This window comes from Amphiprion ocellaris, chromosome 15 (assembly GCF_022539595.1).
Source record: "Amphiprion ocellaris isolate individual 3 ecotype Okinawa chromosome 15, ASM2253959v1, whole genome shotgun sequence".
Lineage (NCBI taxonomy): Eukaryota > Metazoa > Chordata > Actinopteri > Pomacentridae > Amphiprion > Amphiprion ocellaris.
In genome coordinates, this window is record NC_072780.1 from 34,779,133 (window position 1) to 34,797,487 (window position 18,355).

Sequence of the window (18,355 nt, forward strand, 5' to 3'; positions counted from 1 at the left end):
GACCCTGGCTGGACCTGGCTGGACCCTGGCTGGACCCCGATGCCCCTGGCTGGACCCCGATGCCTCTGGTTGGACCCCGATTCCCCTGGCTGGACCCCGATGCCTCTGGCTGGACCCTGGCTGGACCCCGATGCCCCTGGCTGGACCCCGATGCCTCTGGCTGGACCCTGGCTGGACCCTGGCTGGACCCCGATGCCCCTGGCTGGACCCCGATGCCTCTGGCTGGACCCTGGCTGGACCCCGATGCCCCTGGCTGGACCCTGGCTGGACCCCGATGCCCCTGGCTGGACCCTGGCTGGACCCTGGCTGGACCCTGGCTGGACCCTGGCTGGACCCTGGCTGGACCCCGATGCCTCTGGCTGGACCCCGATGCCCCTGGCTGGACCCTGGCTGGACCCTGGCTGGACCCCGGCTGGACCCTGGCTGGACCCCGGCTGGACCCCGGCTGGACCCCGGCTGGACCCCGGCTGGACCCTGGCTGGACCCTGGCTGGACCTGGCTGGACCCTGGCTGGACCCCGATGCCCCTGGCTGGACCCCGATGCCTCTGGTTGGACCCCGATTCCCCTGGCTGGACCCCGATGCCTCTGGCTGGACCCTGGCTGGACCCCGATGCCCCTGGCTGGACCCCGATGCCTCTGGCTGGACCCTGGCTGGACCCTGGCTGGACCCCGATGCCCCTGGCTGGACCCCGATGCCTCTGGCTGGACCCTGGCTGGACCCCGATGCCCCTGGCTGGACCCTGGCTGGACCCCGATGCCCCTGGCTGGACCCTGGCTGGACCCTGGCTGGACCCTGGCTGGACCCTGGCTGGACCCCGATGCCCCTGGCTGGACCCCGATGCCTCTGGCTGGACCCCGATGCCCCTGGCTGGACCCTGGCTGGACCCTGGCTGGACCCTGGCTGGACCCCGGCTGGACCCTGGCTGGACCCCGGCTGGACCCTGGCTGGACCCTGGCTGGACCCCGGCTGGACCCCGGCTGGACCCCGGCTGGACCCTGGCTGGACCTGGCTGGACCCTGGCTGGACCCCGATGCCCCTGGCTGGACCCTGGCTGGCCCCTGGCTGGACCCTGGCTGGACCCTGGCTGGACCCCGATGCCCCAGGCTGGACCCGGGTCTCAGTCCCGTCCGTCTGCAGCCGTCCTCAGTTTCATCAACTAAGCTGAAAACTAAACTGTGCATCGCTGCAATGGACAGATGTTGACAGATGTTGTGGTCGGCGGTGCGTGAGGTTCGTCCCTCGTTAGCGGAGCCACACCTGCTCTACATATCACAGGTTTCCTGGTTTCACCTCTGAACGGATCGGATCCTCTCTTTATTCTCCAGGTGGGTGGAGGATTGCCGTTGTGCACGGATGGTTGGTCTGCAGTAAGCATGCAGGCAGCGGTGACGGCTGCGGTATGGATGGGGTGGGTTTGCAGGTCACAGAGCAACACGGCGACATAAATCATCCTCAGAGATGTTCAGGATGACAGACTGGAGGCCGAGATAGTGGAGACAGACGGAGCTAGCTCTGTTAGCGGCTCTGCAGCTCCGCATTCACCTGAGAAACTACAGATCCACAGGGAGGAAGGAGGATATTTGCACTGGAACAAATGTTTCTGTAACAAACTGACTGGATCATCTCAGAACTGGAGGACATTTGGGCTTCAAAATGTGTGAAAAATCAACCTTTCTGCTCCATATTGATCAATAATAGGTATTGATGGGCTCAGCTTCTTCTTCCATGTTTTCTGTACTGTTTGCTAACTCTACTCTAATCCATGCTAATGTGATCTTTTTCTCAGCAGTAGAAGCTAGATATTTAGCTGCTGTTACTGCTGACCAAGAGGACAAACTGACTGATGGAAAACAGTCCAAAGAATTAGTCTGATCCTGATAATATGAGCTGGAGGGAGACATTCAATCAAGGCTGACAATTTAAATGAGATTCTAACTGTTTTATCAGAGATCCAGTTTGGTCATCAGGGGGGAGGACAAGAGAAAAATGGCATTTTAGGGGAACTCCAGACTTATTTGGTGTTTAAAATATTTTAAACATTCTTTTCTCCTAGTTTTTATAGATTTGGTCTCAGGACAAGAACATTTCCAGCAGCAGCAGCTCTGTGATCATGATCAGAGTTTTGTTTACAGCTTGTTCTAAATGAACAATAAAGCGATCAGAGCTGCTTTGTTCTTCCTTAATGTTACATAAATCTGTTGTGTTGTTAGCACCCCCCCCCCAGCCTCTCTGGGTCTGGTTCTGTTCTGAGGATCTGTCATCATTAACATGTGTCTGACACGTGGCTGATCCTCCACTAAGCTCTTCCTCCCTGAACTGCTGGAGCTGCTGCTTAATTGAGCCTCCAGAACCAGAGAAACTGCCAGATTTCCTGCCAAGACGAATGAACCTGGCAGAGGCGTGTTCTCCTGGCGAAATTAATTCTCTGGTGCGTCGAGGCCTCCTGTAAATCCCATCCGTCAAGCGCCCCGCTAATCGATTTATTCACGTGCCCACACCTCCGTCTGCAGGCCAGGGGTCGGCAGCAGCGCCGCCAAGTTGGTCTGTCAGCACAAAGAAAGGAAGGAGGCTTTGTTCCGTCGGTGTGGTGATGGAGAGCTGAGAGGACCGGAGCTGAAGTGGCAGACGGGTGGAAGAGGTAAATGGGACCTAACAGCCCACCGTGATGGATTCATCTGGGGGCCAGCGGGGTCCTGATGGAGCTCTGATGAAGCCCCTCCATCGCCTCCATGCTGGGCGGGGCGGAGGCAACATCTGCTGCCCAAAAAATCACTGGAAATTACAACAGGACGCTCCGAGGAGACGAGTTAATGCTGTTTGCTCATTACACAGAGACAAAGTTCAGCTCCAGACGCCTTTCAGTGGCTCCAAAAATCAGATTTTAATGTTTTCTGGATGCAAAAACAGCAAATAGACGTTAAACCTGTTCTCTGATTCAACATTCTCAAATTTCCTTATAAAATCAACCAGATCCCCTCAGAACCATCTGGTTCTTCATCTCCAGTAACTTTATCAATGATCAGAGTTCTAACTTCATGCTGTGGATACTTCCAGAGTTCCAGTGGGTCCAGATTTATCACTTTTTTGATGGATAAATAACTAAAAAAGCTGGAAAATTACCACAAAAAGAGACCAAACTGCCAAAAAGAGCCAAAATTTCCACAAAACAAGTAAATATACCACAAAAAGACACAAAATTTCCACTGAAACATGCAAAACAGATACACAGCCAGCACAGAAAAATGGAAACTTACCAGAAAAAGACACAAACCAGCACAAAAATAGATAAATATGCCACAAAAAGACACAAAATTTCCACTGAAAGACGCAAAATCACAGCAAAGACTCACAACCAGCACAAAAGGATGCAGAATTATCAAAAAAAGAGACAAAATCACCTTCAGACAGGGTTCAACCGACCACAAACTGGCCCCAAGCACAAAAATATGTTAATATCTCCCAAAAAGATATAAAATCTCCACTAAAAGAACCATCTGGTTCTATTTCTGCAGTTACTTTATCAATGATCAGAATTCTACCTTCATGCTGGGAATATTTCCAGAGTTCCACTGGGTCCAGATTTATCACTTTTAAATGGACTTTCTCCATCAAAAATGAACAATAAACACATTTAGTCTTTAGATTGTGACACCAGGAGTGGATGAAGAATTAATCAGGCCATAAATTAATCATATCCGCTGTAATGTGACAGGAAACAACCCCAAAATGATGAAGAACGACCAGAATATCACACATAGTCCACAAAATGATAAAACCCAGCCAAACTGTGACGCTAAACTACCACTAAAGGATAGAGAACAGCCAAATGAACTCATAAAGACATAAAATGACCAAAGTACAGCACAAAACTTGATGTAAATGAACCAAATGGTGATGTAAAAGGAAGTTCTACCATCATCCTGGGAATATTTCCAGAGTTCCAGGTGGGTCCAGATTTATCACTTTTTAATGAACCACAAAAAGGAAAAATCACAACAGAAACACACAAAATCACCGCAAAAGAGGTGAATATACCACAAAAAAAAATCAAAATCTCCTCTGAAAGGGCAGAAATTACTACAAAGAAACACAAAAAAGGGCCAAAACTACCACAAAAAGATGCAAAATTACCACATAAGGATTATAATATACAACAAAAATCAACACTAAACCAACCAAAATTACCTTCAAAATTTCCTCAAAAAAGGCCAAAATTGCCCCAAAGACTCAAAATCTCCACAAAAAAGAAAAACCACAAAAACACTCAAAATCACCACAACAGAGGTGAATATACCACAAAACGACTCAAAATATCCTCTAAAAGGGCAGAGATTACAACAAAGAAACACAAAATCTGCACAAAAATGTGCAAAATCACCACAAAAAGGGCCAAAATTAACACAAAATTACCCCAAATCACGACAAAAATATGCACAAAATTGGCAAAAAGGACCAAAATTACCACAAAAAGAGGTAAACATACAACAAAAAGATGCAAAATTACCTCAAAAAGATAAAATCTCCACAAAAAAATGCTAAATTACCACATAAGGACCTCAAATCGCCACAAAGAGATGAATATACAACAAAAATCAACACTAAAAGTAGCAAAATTACCCAAAATCCCAAACAAAAACACTCAAAATCACCACGAGGTGAATATACCACAAAATCTTCTCTATAAGGGACAATATTATCACAAAAACGTTCAAAATCAGCATGACAAGACACAATATCACTGCAAAATAATGCTAAATCACAACATTAAGGAAGAGTTGGAGTCACTTTAACATCCATCACACTAAATCTGCTTTTTGTGAACTTTAAGCATTAATATTCAATTCAATTCAATTTTATTTATATAGTGCCAATTACAGTCACATTGTCTCGAGACGCTTTACAGAACCCATATGCCTGAACCCCAGAGCAGCCCTAAGGAGACAGTGGCAGGAAAACACCCTTTTAACAGGGAAAAAAACCTCGAGCAGAACCCGGCTCTTTATGTGGGGGGACCATCTGCTGCTTGGATGTTTCTCCCTGCTGACGTCTGACGTTACGGTGAGCGTATTGCGTCACTTCCTGTTGTAGCGCTGTGTTGTGTTCTGTGACTGTTGTAGCTTATCCACTCCATCTAATTTGATATTCATTAAATCTGTGTGTAGCGGTAATATTTGAATCGTAACATACACTCGTTTTCTTCACGCACCCTCTCAGTACTTAATTCTAAGTTAATCTGTTATCTCTGTCCGCTAGCCTAGCACTTAGCAGTTAGCATGGCTTCTCCCTCTTCCTCTCCTTCTCTTTCCTGCTCAGTGTGTCACATGTTTAGTTACTCCTCTGCCTCCTTTAGTGATAATGATACCTGTAATAAATGCAGTCTGTTTGTAGCTTTGGAGACGAGGCTCTCTGAATTGGAAGCGCGGCTCCGCACCATGGAAAACACCCCGCTAGCTGTTAGCCAGGCTCCCTTAGCCGGTGCGGACCGCAATAATATAGCTGCTAGTGCAGCTTCTGCTAGCCGTACCCTAGCAGCTCCCGAGCAGCCGGGAAGTCAGGGTAGCTGGGTGACAGTTCGTAGGAAACGTAGTCCTAAACTCAAGCCCGCTGTCCCAGCACACCACAAACCGCTTCACGTTTCTAATCGTTTTTCCCCACTCAATGACACACCCGCTGAGAAACCAACTCTGATCATTGGCAGCTCCATAGTCAGAAACGTGAAGCTAGCGACACCAGCGACCATAGAAAAATGCCTCCCAGGAGCCAGAGCGGGCGACATAGAAGCAAATTTGAAACTGCTGGCTAAAGATAATCGTAAATACAGTAAGATTGTTATTCATGTCGGCGGTAATGACACCCGGTTACGCCAATCGGAGGTCACCAAAGTTAGTGTGGCATCGGTGTGTAACTTTGCCAAAACCATGTCGGACTCCGTAGTTTTCTCTGGACCCCTGCCTGATCTGACAAGCGATGATATGTTTAGCCGTATGGCATCGTTTCGCCGCTGGTCGTCTACGTGGTGTACTGCAAACGACGTTGGCTTTATAGACAATTGGAGCTCCTTCTGGGGAAAACCTGGTCTGATTAGGAGAGACGGCATCCATCCCACTTTGGCTGGTGCAGCTCTCATTTCTAGAAATATGGCTGATTTTATTAGAACTCCTAAAGCATGACAACCCAGAGTTCAGACCAGGATGCAGAGTTGTAGTCTTCCACACCTCTCTGCAGTTTCCTCTCAGCTGTCACCCTCCAGTAAATCACTTAGCTTTATTGAGACTGTGTCTGTCCCCCGACCACCAAAATTCAATAAATTAAGCAAATCAAAACTAAACAAAAGACATAGTAACCATAAAAATCTAATTAAAATTAATACCACTATTTCAACTGAGCGAAGAAACAGGACAATTAAATGTGGTCTGTTAAATATTAGATCTCTCTCGTCTAAATCTCTGTTAGTAAATGATTTGATAACTGATAACCAGATTGATTTGTTCTGTTTGACTGAAACCTGGTTGCAGCAGGAAGAATATGTTAGTCTAAATGAATCAACTCCTACTAGTCATACTAACTGTCATGTTCCTCGAATCACGGGCCGAGGAGGAGGAGTGGCAGCAATTTACCTCTCTAGCTTAAAAATGAACCAGAGACCTAAACCTAGTTACAGTTCATTTGAAAATCTTACTCTCAGTCTCTCTCATCCAGATTTAAAAGCTCAGAAACCAGTTTTATTTGTTGTTGTATATCGTCCTCCTGCTCCTTACTCTGAGTTTTTATCTCAATTCTCAGACTTTTTATCTGATTTAGTGCTCAGCTCAGATAAAGTCATTATTGTGGGTGACTTCAACATTCATGTTGACGTGGACAGTGACAGCCTTACGACTGCTTTTAATTCAATATTAGACTCAATTGGGTTTTCTCAACTTGTAAATAAACCAACTCATAGTTTTAATCACGCCCTTGACCTCGTTCTGACTTATGGCATAGAAATCAAACAGTTAACAGTATTTCCCCGGAACCCTCTTCTTTCTGACCATTTTATGATAACATTTCAATTTACAACAATAGATTGTATAGGAGTTAAGAATAAATATCATTACAGTAGATGTCTGTCTCACAATTCGGTGACTAAATTCAAGGAAATAATACCCTCTCTATTTAGTCCAGCACCACTTACTGATATAATGGAAGGGAAATATTATAATTTTACCCCCACAGAAGTGGATTATATTGTTAATAATGCTGCAGCCTCACTGCGTACAACACTTGATAGTGTTGCACCTGTAAAAAAGAAAGTTCTATCTCAGAGAGGACCTGCTCCTTGGTATAATTCCCAGCTGTGGACTTTAAAGCAGGCGTCCTGAAAGCTGGAAAGGAAGTGGTACTCCACTAATTTAGAGGAAGTTTATGTAGCTTGGAAAAATAGTCTAGTAATTTATAAAAAAGCTCTTCGTAATGCCAGGACAACATATTATTCATCTTTAATAGAGGAAAACAAGAACAACCCCAGGTTTCTCTTCAGCACTGTAGCCAGGCTGACAAAGAGTCAGAGCTCTGTTGAAACTTGTATTCCTTTAGCTTTGAGCAGTAACAACTTCATGAGCTTCTTTACAAATAAAATTATTACGATTAGAGAAAAAATTAATCTGGCCCTTCCTGCAAATGTCACAGATGTATCATCGAGTACAGATACTTTAGAATTGGCTGTAAGACCAGATGGATATTTAGAATTTTTCACCCCCATACATCTCTCTGAACTCATTTCAATAGTTTCTACATCCAAACCATCAACATGTCTTTTAGATCCTATCCCAACTAGACTGTTCAAGGAGGCTTTACCTTTAATTAATTCCTCAATGTTAGATCTGATTAATCTCTCTCTAGTAACAGGTTATGTACCACAGGCTTTTAAGGTTGCTGTAATCAAACCTTTACTTAAAAAGCCCACTCTAGATCCAGATGTTTTAGCCAACTATAGACCAATTTCCAACCTCCCATTTCTCTCTAAAATTCTGGAAAGAACAGTTGCAAATCAATTATATGAACATTTACAAAGGAATAGCCTGTTTGAAGAGTTTCAGTCAGGCTTCAGAGTGCATCATAGCACAGAAACAGCTCTGGTGAAAGTTACTAATGACCTTCTCATAGCGTCAGATAATGGACTGGTCTCTATACTTATTTTATTGGACCTTAGTGCAGCATTCGATACAATCGACCACAAACTTTTATTACAGCGACTAGAACATTCTATTGGCATTAAAGGGACAGCACTGGACTGGTTTAAATCCTACTTATCAGACAGGTTCCAGTTTGTGCATGTCAACAATGACTCTTCTGAGCATACTAGGGTTAATCATGGAGTTCCTCAGGGTTCTGTCTTAGGACCAATACTGTTCACATTATACATGCTTCCCTTAGGCAATATTATTAGGAAGCACTGTATTAATTTCCATTGTTATGCTGACGACACTCAATTGTATTTATCTATGAAGCCAAATGAAACTAATCAGCTAGCTAGACTGCAAGATTGTCTTAAGGACATAAAGACCTGGATGACCTATAATTTCTTACTACTAAATTCAGACAAGACTGAAGTCATTGTATTTGGCCCCAAACATCTTAGAGAATTGCTTTCAAAGCATATAGTTACTCTGGATGGCATTACATTGGCCTCCAGTACTACTGTGAGGAACCTCGGTGTTATCTTTGACCAGGACATGTCCTTTAACTCGCACATAAAACAAATCTGTAGGACTTCCTTTTTCCACCTGAGAAATATTGTGAAAATCAGGAACATCCTGTCTCAGAGTGATGCAGAAAAACTAGTCCATGCATTTGTTACTTCTAGGCTTGACTACTGTAATTCCTTATTATCAGGTTGTCCCAATAGCTCTCTGAAACATCTACAGCTGATCCAAAACGCTGCAGCCAGAGTACTGACGGGAGTTAGCAAGAGAGATCATATTTCTCCTATATTGGTTTCTCTTCATTGGCTCCCTGTTAAATCTAGAATAGAATTCAAAATCCTTCTTCTGACATATAAAGCTCTTAACAACCAATCTCCATCATATCTTAAAGACCTGATAGTACCATATTATCCTAGCAGAACTCTTGGCTCTCAGACTGCAGGCTTACTTGGAGAAGTGACCTGTAACTTCTCTCTAAAAGTAGAATGGGAGGCAGAGCCTTCAGTTATCAGCTCCTCTCCTGTGGAACCAGCTCCCAGTTTGGGTTCTGGAGGTGGACACCCTCTCTATTTTTAAGACCAGGCTTAAAACCTTCCTTTTTGACAAAGCTTATAGTTAGGGCTGACTGGGGGACCCTGACAGGGTGAGCTGGTGTTTTCATTTGTACAACTGACTTCCCCTCTTGACGTCCCTTAGTTCTGCCCCTAGTTCTGCTGCTATAGGCCTCGGCTGCTGGGGAATCTCTCTGGATGCACTGAGCCCTTCTCTAACTACCTATGTATTTACTATATATACCATTATTGCATTACATTCACTCTGTTTCTTTCTGTGTCCTTTCTCCGAGTGTCCCTGGTCCCAGAGCTGGATGCTGGATGCTTCAGATGTGTGGCTGTGTTTTATGGTCCTTGTGTCCCCCCCACCTCTCTATCTCTACCCCTCTATCTGTATCCCTCTATCTCTACCTCTACCCCTCTATCTCTACCTCTCTACCTCTTCTGTCCCTCTCAACCCGCCCGGCCAGCAGGCAGATGGGTCCCCCCACATTAGAGCCGGGTTCTGCTCGAGGTTTTTTTCCCTGTTAAAAGGGTGTTTTCCTGCCACTGTCTCCTTAGGGCTGCTCTGGGGGTTCAGGCATATGGGTTCTGTAAAGCGTCTCGAGACAATTTGACTGTAATTGGCGCTATATAAATAAAATTGAATTGAAATTGAATTGAATTGGAAGGACGGGTTGAGAGGGACAGAAGAGGTAGAGAGGTAGAGATAGAGAGGTGGGGGGGACACAAGGACCATAAAACACACAGTATAATACATGCATGATGAGACAGATGATACATGCAAAGTACAACTAACATGGAAACTAATTATAGTTTACTGCTATGGTGTATGGCTCTGGCATTAAATATACTACATATATAGCTGGTGGTAAATTCAAAAATATGTAGATGAGCAAATCAAGTATAGTGAGGACAATGCAGAGTAGATTGATGGAAATGGGCAGCTGGAGGAGGGAGAACAACCACACATCTGAAGCATCCAGCTCTGGGACCAGGGACACTCGGAGAAAGGACACAGAAAGAAAAGATATTATGGGGAAAGGTCTCCATTTGACCGACGTTTGATACCAGGATCATTTTCTACACAATATTCACTCTGTAGAAATCCCTCTGATTGATTCTCCATGAAATAATGCAGGTGTGAGCAGATCAGAGTTCAAACCAAGCAGAAGAAAGCTCATGCTGAAGGTGGAGATGGAGCTCTGAAATAAGTGAAGTGGAAGCACAGGAACTGAAAGAACCTGATGTGTCCGTTGAAGTGTTCCAGCTTATATCAGCTGGAGAAAGACGTCTGAAATCATCCATCCATGAACTCAACCTGTTTCATCCAGTAAAACCCTCCAACACTCCTCTCAAATCCTGTCAGAGTTCTGAGAAGGTTTGGATGTCAGCGCACAGAGTAGTTAAACAGCTCTGAAAGGAGTTCCTATACGTACTTTTATACTGATTTATTACTTTCAGCTAACTACACTGGAAAATGCCCTTCCCAAAACAAGAAAAAAAAACTTATTTCAAGGAACTTTACCTTGAAATAAGTGAAAAAATCTGCTAATAGAACAAGAGAAAAATGTCTTGGTAAGATTTCTAGAAATAAGATATGATATTTTGAATATTGTGATCTTTTTTGATTGAGAAAATTAGCTGGGAAAACTTATTTTAAGCTCTATTTTACCAGGATTATCAAGCTTAGGTGTCTTAAAATAAGCCAGACATGCTAAAAAAAAAATAGCAGTTTTTCACTCAAAAATAGATTTTTGCTTTCATGTAACCTCCTAATCTGAGATGTATTAACCCTCCTGCTGTCTTCATTTACAGGCACCAAAAAATATTGTTTCCTTATCTGAAAAAATCCAAAAAATCTGCAAAAATATCCCCAAATTTCTGAAAATTTGCAAAATCTTCAGGAAGAAAATTCCAACAATTCCTTAAAAGTTTTATTTAAAAAAAAAAAAAAAAAATCCCCCAAACTAATTGTTGCACTGTCTGCTCTGCATGCCTTTTTAATTGCCCCCTGGGGACAAATAAAGTTTTCTGAATCTGAATCTGAACTTTTTATTAGTTTGAGCTAAATATTTGTTAAGTTTAGCTAACTGCTGTTATTTTTAGCTATTTGTTAAATTTAGTCAGCTTTTTGCTACGTTTAGCTTGCTATATATCACTTTAAGCCAAGTATTTTTAAGTTTTAGCTAAATATATGTTACTTTTAGGTAAATATTTCTTATTTTACGCTAACTATTTTGTCACTTTTAGCTTAAAATATTTCTTACTTTTAGCCAATCATTTATTATTTTTAGCTAACATCACTATATCTTACTTTCAGCTCGCTATATATTACTTTCAGCTATTTGTACTTTTAGCTAACTAGTTTTAATGAGCTTCCTCCAATAACCTCTTCTCTAAATTGAATTGTTAAAAAACCAGGAACCTCCAGGAACCTCCAATCAAGCAGGGTTCACCTCCAGAGTTCTTTGAGGTTCTTCTAATTCGAAGAGATTGAAATCCCTGCTGTGTTCTTAAAGGTTTCTGTGAACGTCCTAACAGAGTGTATATCTGCCATTTTATTGTCCAAATTCATTAAATCATTTCATTATTTCTCAGGTGAGCATCTGGTTCTGTGGTTGCATTAATGTTTTATATTGAAATTACAGATTAACTGCACTTTTCCAGCTCATGGACTCACAATAGTGGAATAAAAGTCTGTTCAAGGATCTAAAGCTGTTAAAGGTCAACAGTCTATACATGAATTTAACTCCACATTCTGGGTTTTATTTTCCTAAAATTAATTGGACCTTGAGGCTTTTTCTCTCTTTCTAACAGCAAGCTACTGATTTTGCAAATAAATCCAATTCTTCATCCAGCAGTTTGAGAGTCAAGGACAGCGGCGTTGTCTTCGCTAACAGGAGGAACCGCAGTCTGGGTTTTAATGTGGATCCATTAACCTTCATTCATTCTGATGCTGGACCAAAAGAAGCTCCCCTCATCTGGTTAGACCAATATGAGATGCAAATACCGGGAAGGGAGACGAAATAAAGTGAATTCTCACCCCATTCATTACCTCCGTCAGAGAAAGAAAAGGAAAGTGACCATAAAATGAGCGCTGGAGCTTTGGCCACAATTGCCTTTGAGAAATAATTAAAGCCTCTTTGCGCTGCTCTCCAGCCTCCAGGAAAAACCCTCGTCTTCTGTACGCTCTGCAATTGATGTTTGGTTTAGCAGCCCCTCTGAATAAAGCAGGCCTTCAATAAACTCTATCACCCTATTTGTGGGAGTAATACAGCCCAGTGCGGTCCTCAATTAGGCCTAAATGACACAGCAAATTGGAAAATTAGGGCGGGAGGGAAGGATAATTTGCTCTGAAACAGGCTAAAACCAATTCATTAGGAGACAAAGGGTCCGCCGGTGTCCTCCAACACAAAATCCTGCTTTAAGTTCAGACGCCTTCATGTTCACCTTGTCTGAAGTGTGATCTTATCCCACTATGACTCATATTCAGCCTGAGGACTCACTAACCAAGGCAAACCTCTGAATTAGACCAATGTTAATCAGACAGGAGTGGATAAGATCAACTAATCCAATCAGAATGTACCAGACAATACACAGATGTGGAGATGAAACATGATCCTGTAAAGTCACAGCATATTACTGGGATAATGTGAGATGCTGCAGAAATGACAGAAGGACTGGGTAATCTGAATTAAAGTGGGAATAAATCAGCTTTTTTTGCTTTAACTTATTATAAAGTCAGTGTAAAGTCAGAGTTTATTTGTTATTTTGGTTCAAAGGTAAATTCTGTAATATGTTTTCGTTGAACTTGGAGAATTTTTTTAATGTTTTCAGACCTGGAAAGTTTTACAAATATGATTTTCACTTTCAAATTATACTTTAATCTGATAGTTTGTTTTTTGTACTGAACAATCCTCCATGTTTCTATAAACCAACTTATCATTGTAAAATGGTCAGACGTGAATAATTCTGACTTTTTGGTCCTTTAAAATGGAAAAAAGTGCTAAATGTCCAACCAGGCTGGTCTAGTGTCTCCAGGAAGTTCCTGTCAGTGTATATCTATGGATGGATCCATATTTCTACTAAAATCCAGTCTTTGGTCCATATTCCTCCAGCTGTTGAGGCTCTAACATCAGTAGAACCTGATGGGTTAAAGTTTGACCAGACAAGGTTCCAGTTTTTAGATGTTTAGATTAAATGTTGATGTGGACTCATTGGTGGGAACCAGAACCTGGAGTTCATAGAGGTCTAGCTGTTCATAGAGGTCTAGATGTTCAAAGAGGTCTAGGTGGTCATAGACGTCTAGATGTTCACAAAGGTCTAGAAGTTCATAGAGGTCTAGCTGTTCATAGAGGTCTAGATGTTCAAAGAGGTCTAGGTGGTCATAGACGTCTAGATGTTCACAAAGGTCTAGATGTTCATAGCGGTCTAGGTGTTCACAGAGGTCTAGGTGTTCAAAGAGGTCTAGGTGTTCACAGAGGTCTAGGTGGTCATAGAGGTCTAGATATTCATAGAGGTCTAGATATTCATAGAGGTCTAGATATTCATAGAGGTCTAGGTGTTCACAGAGGTCTAGATATTCATAAAGGTCTAGATATTCATAGAGGTCTAGGTGTTCACAGAGGTCTAGGTGTTCGTAGAGGTCTAGGTGTTCATAGAGGTCTAGGTGGTCATAGAGGTCTAGATATTCATAGAGGTCTAGATGTTCATAGAGGTCTAGATGTTCATAGAGGTCTAGATGTTCATAGAGGTCTAGATGTTCATCAAGGTCTAGGTGTTCATAGAGATCTAGATATTCATAGAGGTCTAGGTGTTCATAGAGGTCTAGGTGTTCACAGAGGTCTAGGTGTTCACAGAGGTCTAGGTGGTCATAGAGGTCTAGATATTCATAGAGGTCTAGATGTTCATAGAGGTCTAGATATTCATAGAGGTCTAGATATTCATAGAGGTCTAGGTGTTCACAGAGGTCTAGATATTCACAGAGGTCTAGATATTCATAGAGGTCTAGGTGTTCACAGAGGTCTAGGTGTTCATAGAGGTCTAGGTGTTCATAGAGGTCTAGGTGGTCATAGAGGTCTAGATATTCATAGAGGTCTAGATGTTCATAGAGGTCTAGATATTCATAGAGGTCTAGGTGTTCACAGAGGTCTAGGTGTTCATAGAGGTCTAGGTGTTCACAGAGGTCTAGGTGTTCATAGAGGTCTAGGTGGTCATAGAGGTCTAGATATTCATAGAGGTCTAGATGTTCATAGAGGTCTAGATATTCATAGAGGTCTAGGTGGTCATAGAGGTCTAGATGTTCATAGAGGTCTAGGTGTTCACAGAGGTCGAGGTGTTCATAGAGGTCTCGGTGTTCATAGAGGTCTAGATGTTCATAGAGGTCTAGGTGGTCATAGAGGTCTAGATATTCATAGAGGTCTAGATGTTCATAGAGGTCTAGATGTTCATAGAGGTCTAGATGTTCATAGAGGTCTAGATGTTCATAGAGGTCTAGATATTCATAGAGGTCTAGATATTCATAGAGGTCTAGATGTTCATAGAGGTCTAGATATTCATAGAGGTCTAGATATTCATAGAGGTCTAGATGTTCATAGAGGTCTAGATATTCATAGAGGTCTAGATATTCATAGAGGTCTAGGTGTTCACAGAGGTCTAGATATTCATAAAGGTCGAGATATTCATAGAGGTCTAGGTGTTCACAGAGGTCTAGGTGTTCGTAGAGGTCTAGGTGGTCATAGAGGTCTAGATATTCATAGAGGTCTAGATGTTCATAGAGGTCTAGATGTTCATAGAGGTCTAGATGTTAATAGAGGTCTAGATGTTCATCAAGGTCTAGGTGTTCATAGAGATCTAGATATTCATAGAGGTCTAGGTGTTCATAGAGGTCTAGGTGTTCACAGAGGTCTAGGTGTTCACAGAGGTCTAGGTGGTCATAGAGGTCTAGATATTCATAGAGGTCTAGATGTTCATAGAGGTCTAGATATTCATAGAGGTCTAGATATTCATAGAGGTCTAGGTGTTCACAGAGGTCTAGATATTCACAGAGGTCTAGATATTCATAGAGGTCTAGGTGTTCACAGAGGTCTAGGTGTTCATAGAGGTCTAGGTGTTCATAGAGGTCTAGGTGGTCATAGAGGTCTAGATATTCATAGAGGTCTAGATGTTCATAGAGGTCTAGATATTCATAGAGGTCTAGGTGTTCACAGAGGTCTAGGTGTTCATAGAGGTCTAGGTGGTCATAGAGGTCTAGATATTCATAGAGGTCTAGATGTTCATAGAGGTCTAGATATTCATAGAGGTCTAGGTGGTCATAGAGGTCTAGATATTCATAGAGGTCTAGATGTTCATAGAGGTCTAGATATTCATAGAGGTCTAGGTGGTCATAGAGGTCTAGATGTTCATAGAGGTCTAGGTGTTCACAGAGGTCGAGGTGTTTATAGAGGTCTCGGTGTTCATAGAGGTCTAGATGTTCATAGAGGTCTAGGTGGTCATAGAGGTCTAGATATTCATAGAGGTCTAGATGTTCATAGAGGTCTAGATGTTCATAGAGGTCTAGATGTTCATAGAGGTCTAGATGTTCATCAAGGTCTAGGTGTTCATAGAGATCTAGATATTCATAGAGGTCTAGGTGTTCATAGAGGTCTAGGTGTTCACAGAGGTCTAGGTGTTCACAGAGGTCTAGGTGGTCATAGAGGTCTAGATATTCATAGAGGTCTAGATGTTCATAGAGGTCTAGATATTCATAGAGGTCTAGATATTCATAGAGGTCTAGGTGTTCACAGAGGTCTAGATATTCATAGAGGTCTAGATATTCATAGAGGTCTAGGTGTTCACAGTGGTCTAGGTGTTCATAGAGGTCTAGGTGTTCATAGAGGTCTAGGTGGTCATAGAGGTCTAGATATTCATAGAGGTCTAGATGTTCATAGAGGTCTAGATATTCATAGAGGTCTAGGTGGTCATAGAGGTCTAGATGTTCATAGAGGTCTAGGTGTTCACAGAGGTCGAGGTGTTCATAGAGGTCTAGGTGGTCATAGAGGTCTAGATATTCATAGAGGTCTAGATATTCATAGAGGTCTAGGTGTTCACAGAGGTCTAGGTGTTCATAGAGGTCTAGATATTCATAGAGGTCTAGGTGTTCACAGAGGTCTAGGTGTTCATAGAGGTCTAGGTAGTCATAGAGGTCTAGATATTCATAGAGGTCTAGATGTTCATAGGGGTCTAGATGTTCATAGAAGTCTAGATGTTCATAGAGGTCTAGATGTTCATAGGGGTCTAGATGTTCATAGGGTCTAGATGTTCATAGAGGTCTAGATATTCATAGAGGTCTAGATGTTCATAGGGGTCTAGATGTTCATAGAAGTCTAGATGTTCATAGAGGTCTAGATGTTCATAGAGGTCTAGATGTTCATAGGGGTCTAGATGTTCATAGAGGTCTAGATGTTCATAGGGTCTAGATGTTCATAGAGGTCTAGATGTTCATAGAGGTGTAGATGTTCATAGGGGTCTAGATGTTCATAGAGGTCTAGATGTTCATAGAGGTCTAGGTTGTCATAGAGGTCTAGATGTTCATAGAGGTCTAGATGTTCATAGAGGTCTAGATGTTCATAGAGGTCTAGATGTTCATCAAGGTCTAGGTGTTCATAGAGATCTAGATATTCATAGAGGTCTAGGTGTTCATAGAGGTCTAGGTGTTCACAGAGGTCTAGGTGTTCACAGAGGTCTAGGTGGTCATAGAGGTCTAGATATTCATAGAGGTCTAGATGTTCATAGAGGTCTAGATATTCATAGAGGTCTCGATGTTCATAGAGGTGTAGATGTTCATAGGGGTCTAGATGTTGGTGTTAGATGTTCAGACTTACAAGCTGCTTCATGCTGACTTAATTTCAAAATGTACCAATATCAAGGTATCTTGTCTTATCAAATGTTCACATATAGATACAGGTGAAACAGGAGATCAGTGATGCCTTAATAACAGTTATTTCAGCTGAACAGTTTAACCTGCAGCCCCTGTCTGTTGATTTCACTGTTTCTTTCTGGTTTTGCTTCATGCACAGATGATATTTTGCATTAATATGTGAGTTTAAGCTGCTCTGAGGTCAGAAAAAGACAGGAACTGTGGACATCTTTGCTTTTTAAGGCCGGACATGAAAACAAAGCTCAAATTTGATGCACAGAGATGTTTTTTGAGAGGTTAAACCAACAACCAGAGGAGGGACTTGGAGAATATTTGTGCAAGAAAATAAGAAAGCAAAAAGGGAAATGAAGCAGTGAGAAGTGAAAGCTGGTTCTTGGCTCAGTGTTTTTAGAGGAACACTTTGTGCTCTGCCTCAAACTGAGAAAACAAACGCAGAGCCGAGCCGACACTTTCTTATTGAGTTTCTTTTTTGGAGGAGCTCGGAGGAACTTTCAGAAGCAAGAACTCACATGTTTGGTTTGTTTTATTACTTCAGGCTGAGTTAAAGACTCACTGAGACGTTCATATCTAAGATCTCCAGTCCAGATGTTTCACCTCCACGTTGGTCTCCAGAGACGCTCCAACGTCCTCGTTTGTCGTCCAGGTGTGAGTTTGTGGTTCTGGACAGAGAACAGAGCAGAGATGAGGTTAGCTCACTGGAAAAAATGCCCCTCGCAAAACAAGGAAAAAAACTTATTTCAAGGAACTTTTACCTTGAAATAAGTGAAAAATCTGCCAATAGAACAAGTGAAAAATGACTTGGTAAGATTTCTAGAAATAGGATATGATATTTAGAATATTGAGATCTTAAAATTAGCTGGGAAAACTTATTTTAAGCTCTATTTTACCAGGATTGTCAAGCTTAGGTGTCTTAAAATAAGCCAGACATGCTAAAAAAATAGCAGTTTTTCACTCAAAAATAGATTTTTGCTTTCATGTAACCTCCTAATTTGAGATGTAATGACCCTCCTGTTGTCCTCATTTATGAGCACCAAAAAATATTGTTTCCAAAAAATCTGCAAAAAAATTCCCCAAATTTCTGGAAATTTGCAAAACCTTCAGGAAGAAAATTCCAACAATTCCTTAAAAGTTTCCTTAAAAGTTTTATTTAAAAAAAAGTCCCCCAAATTTGGCAGGAAAATTCTTGTAAATATTTTCAAA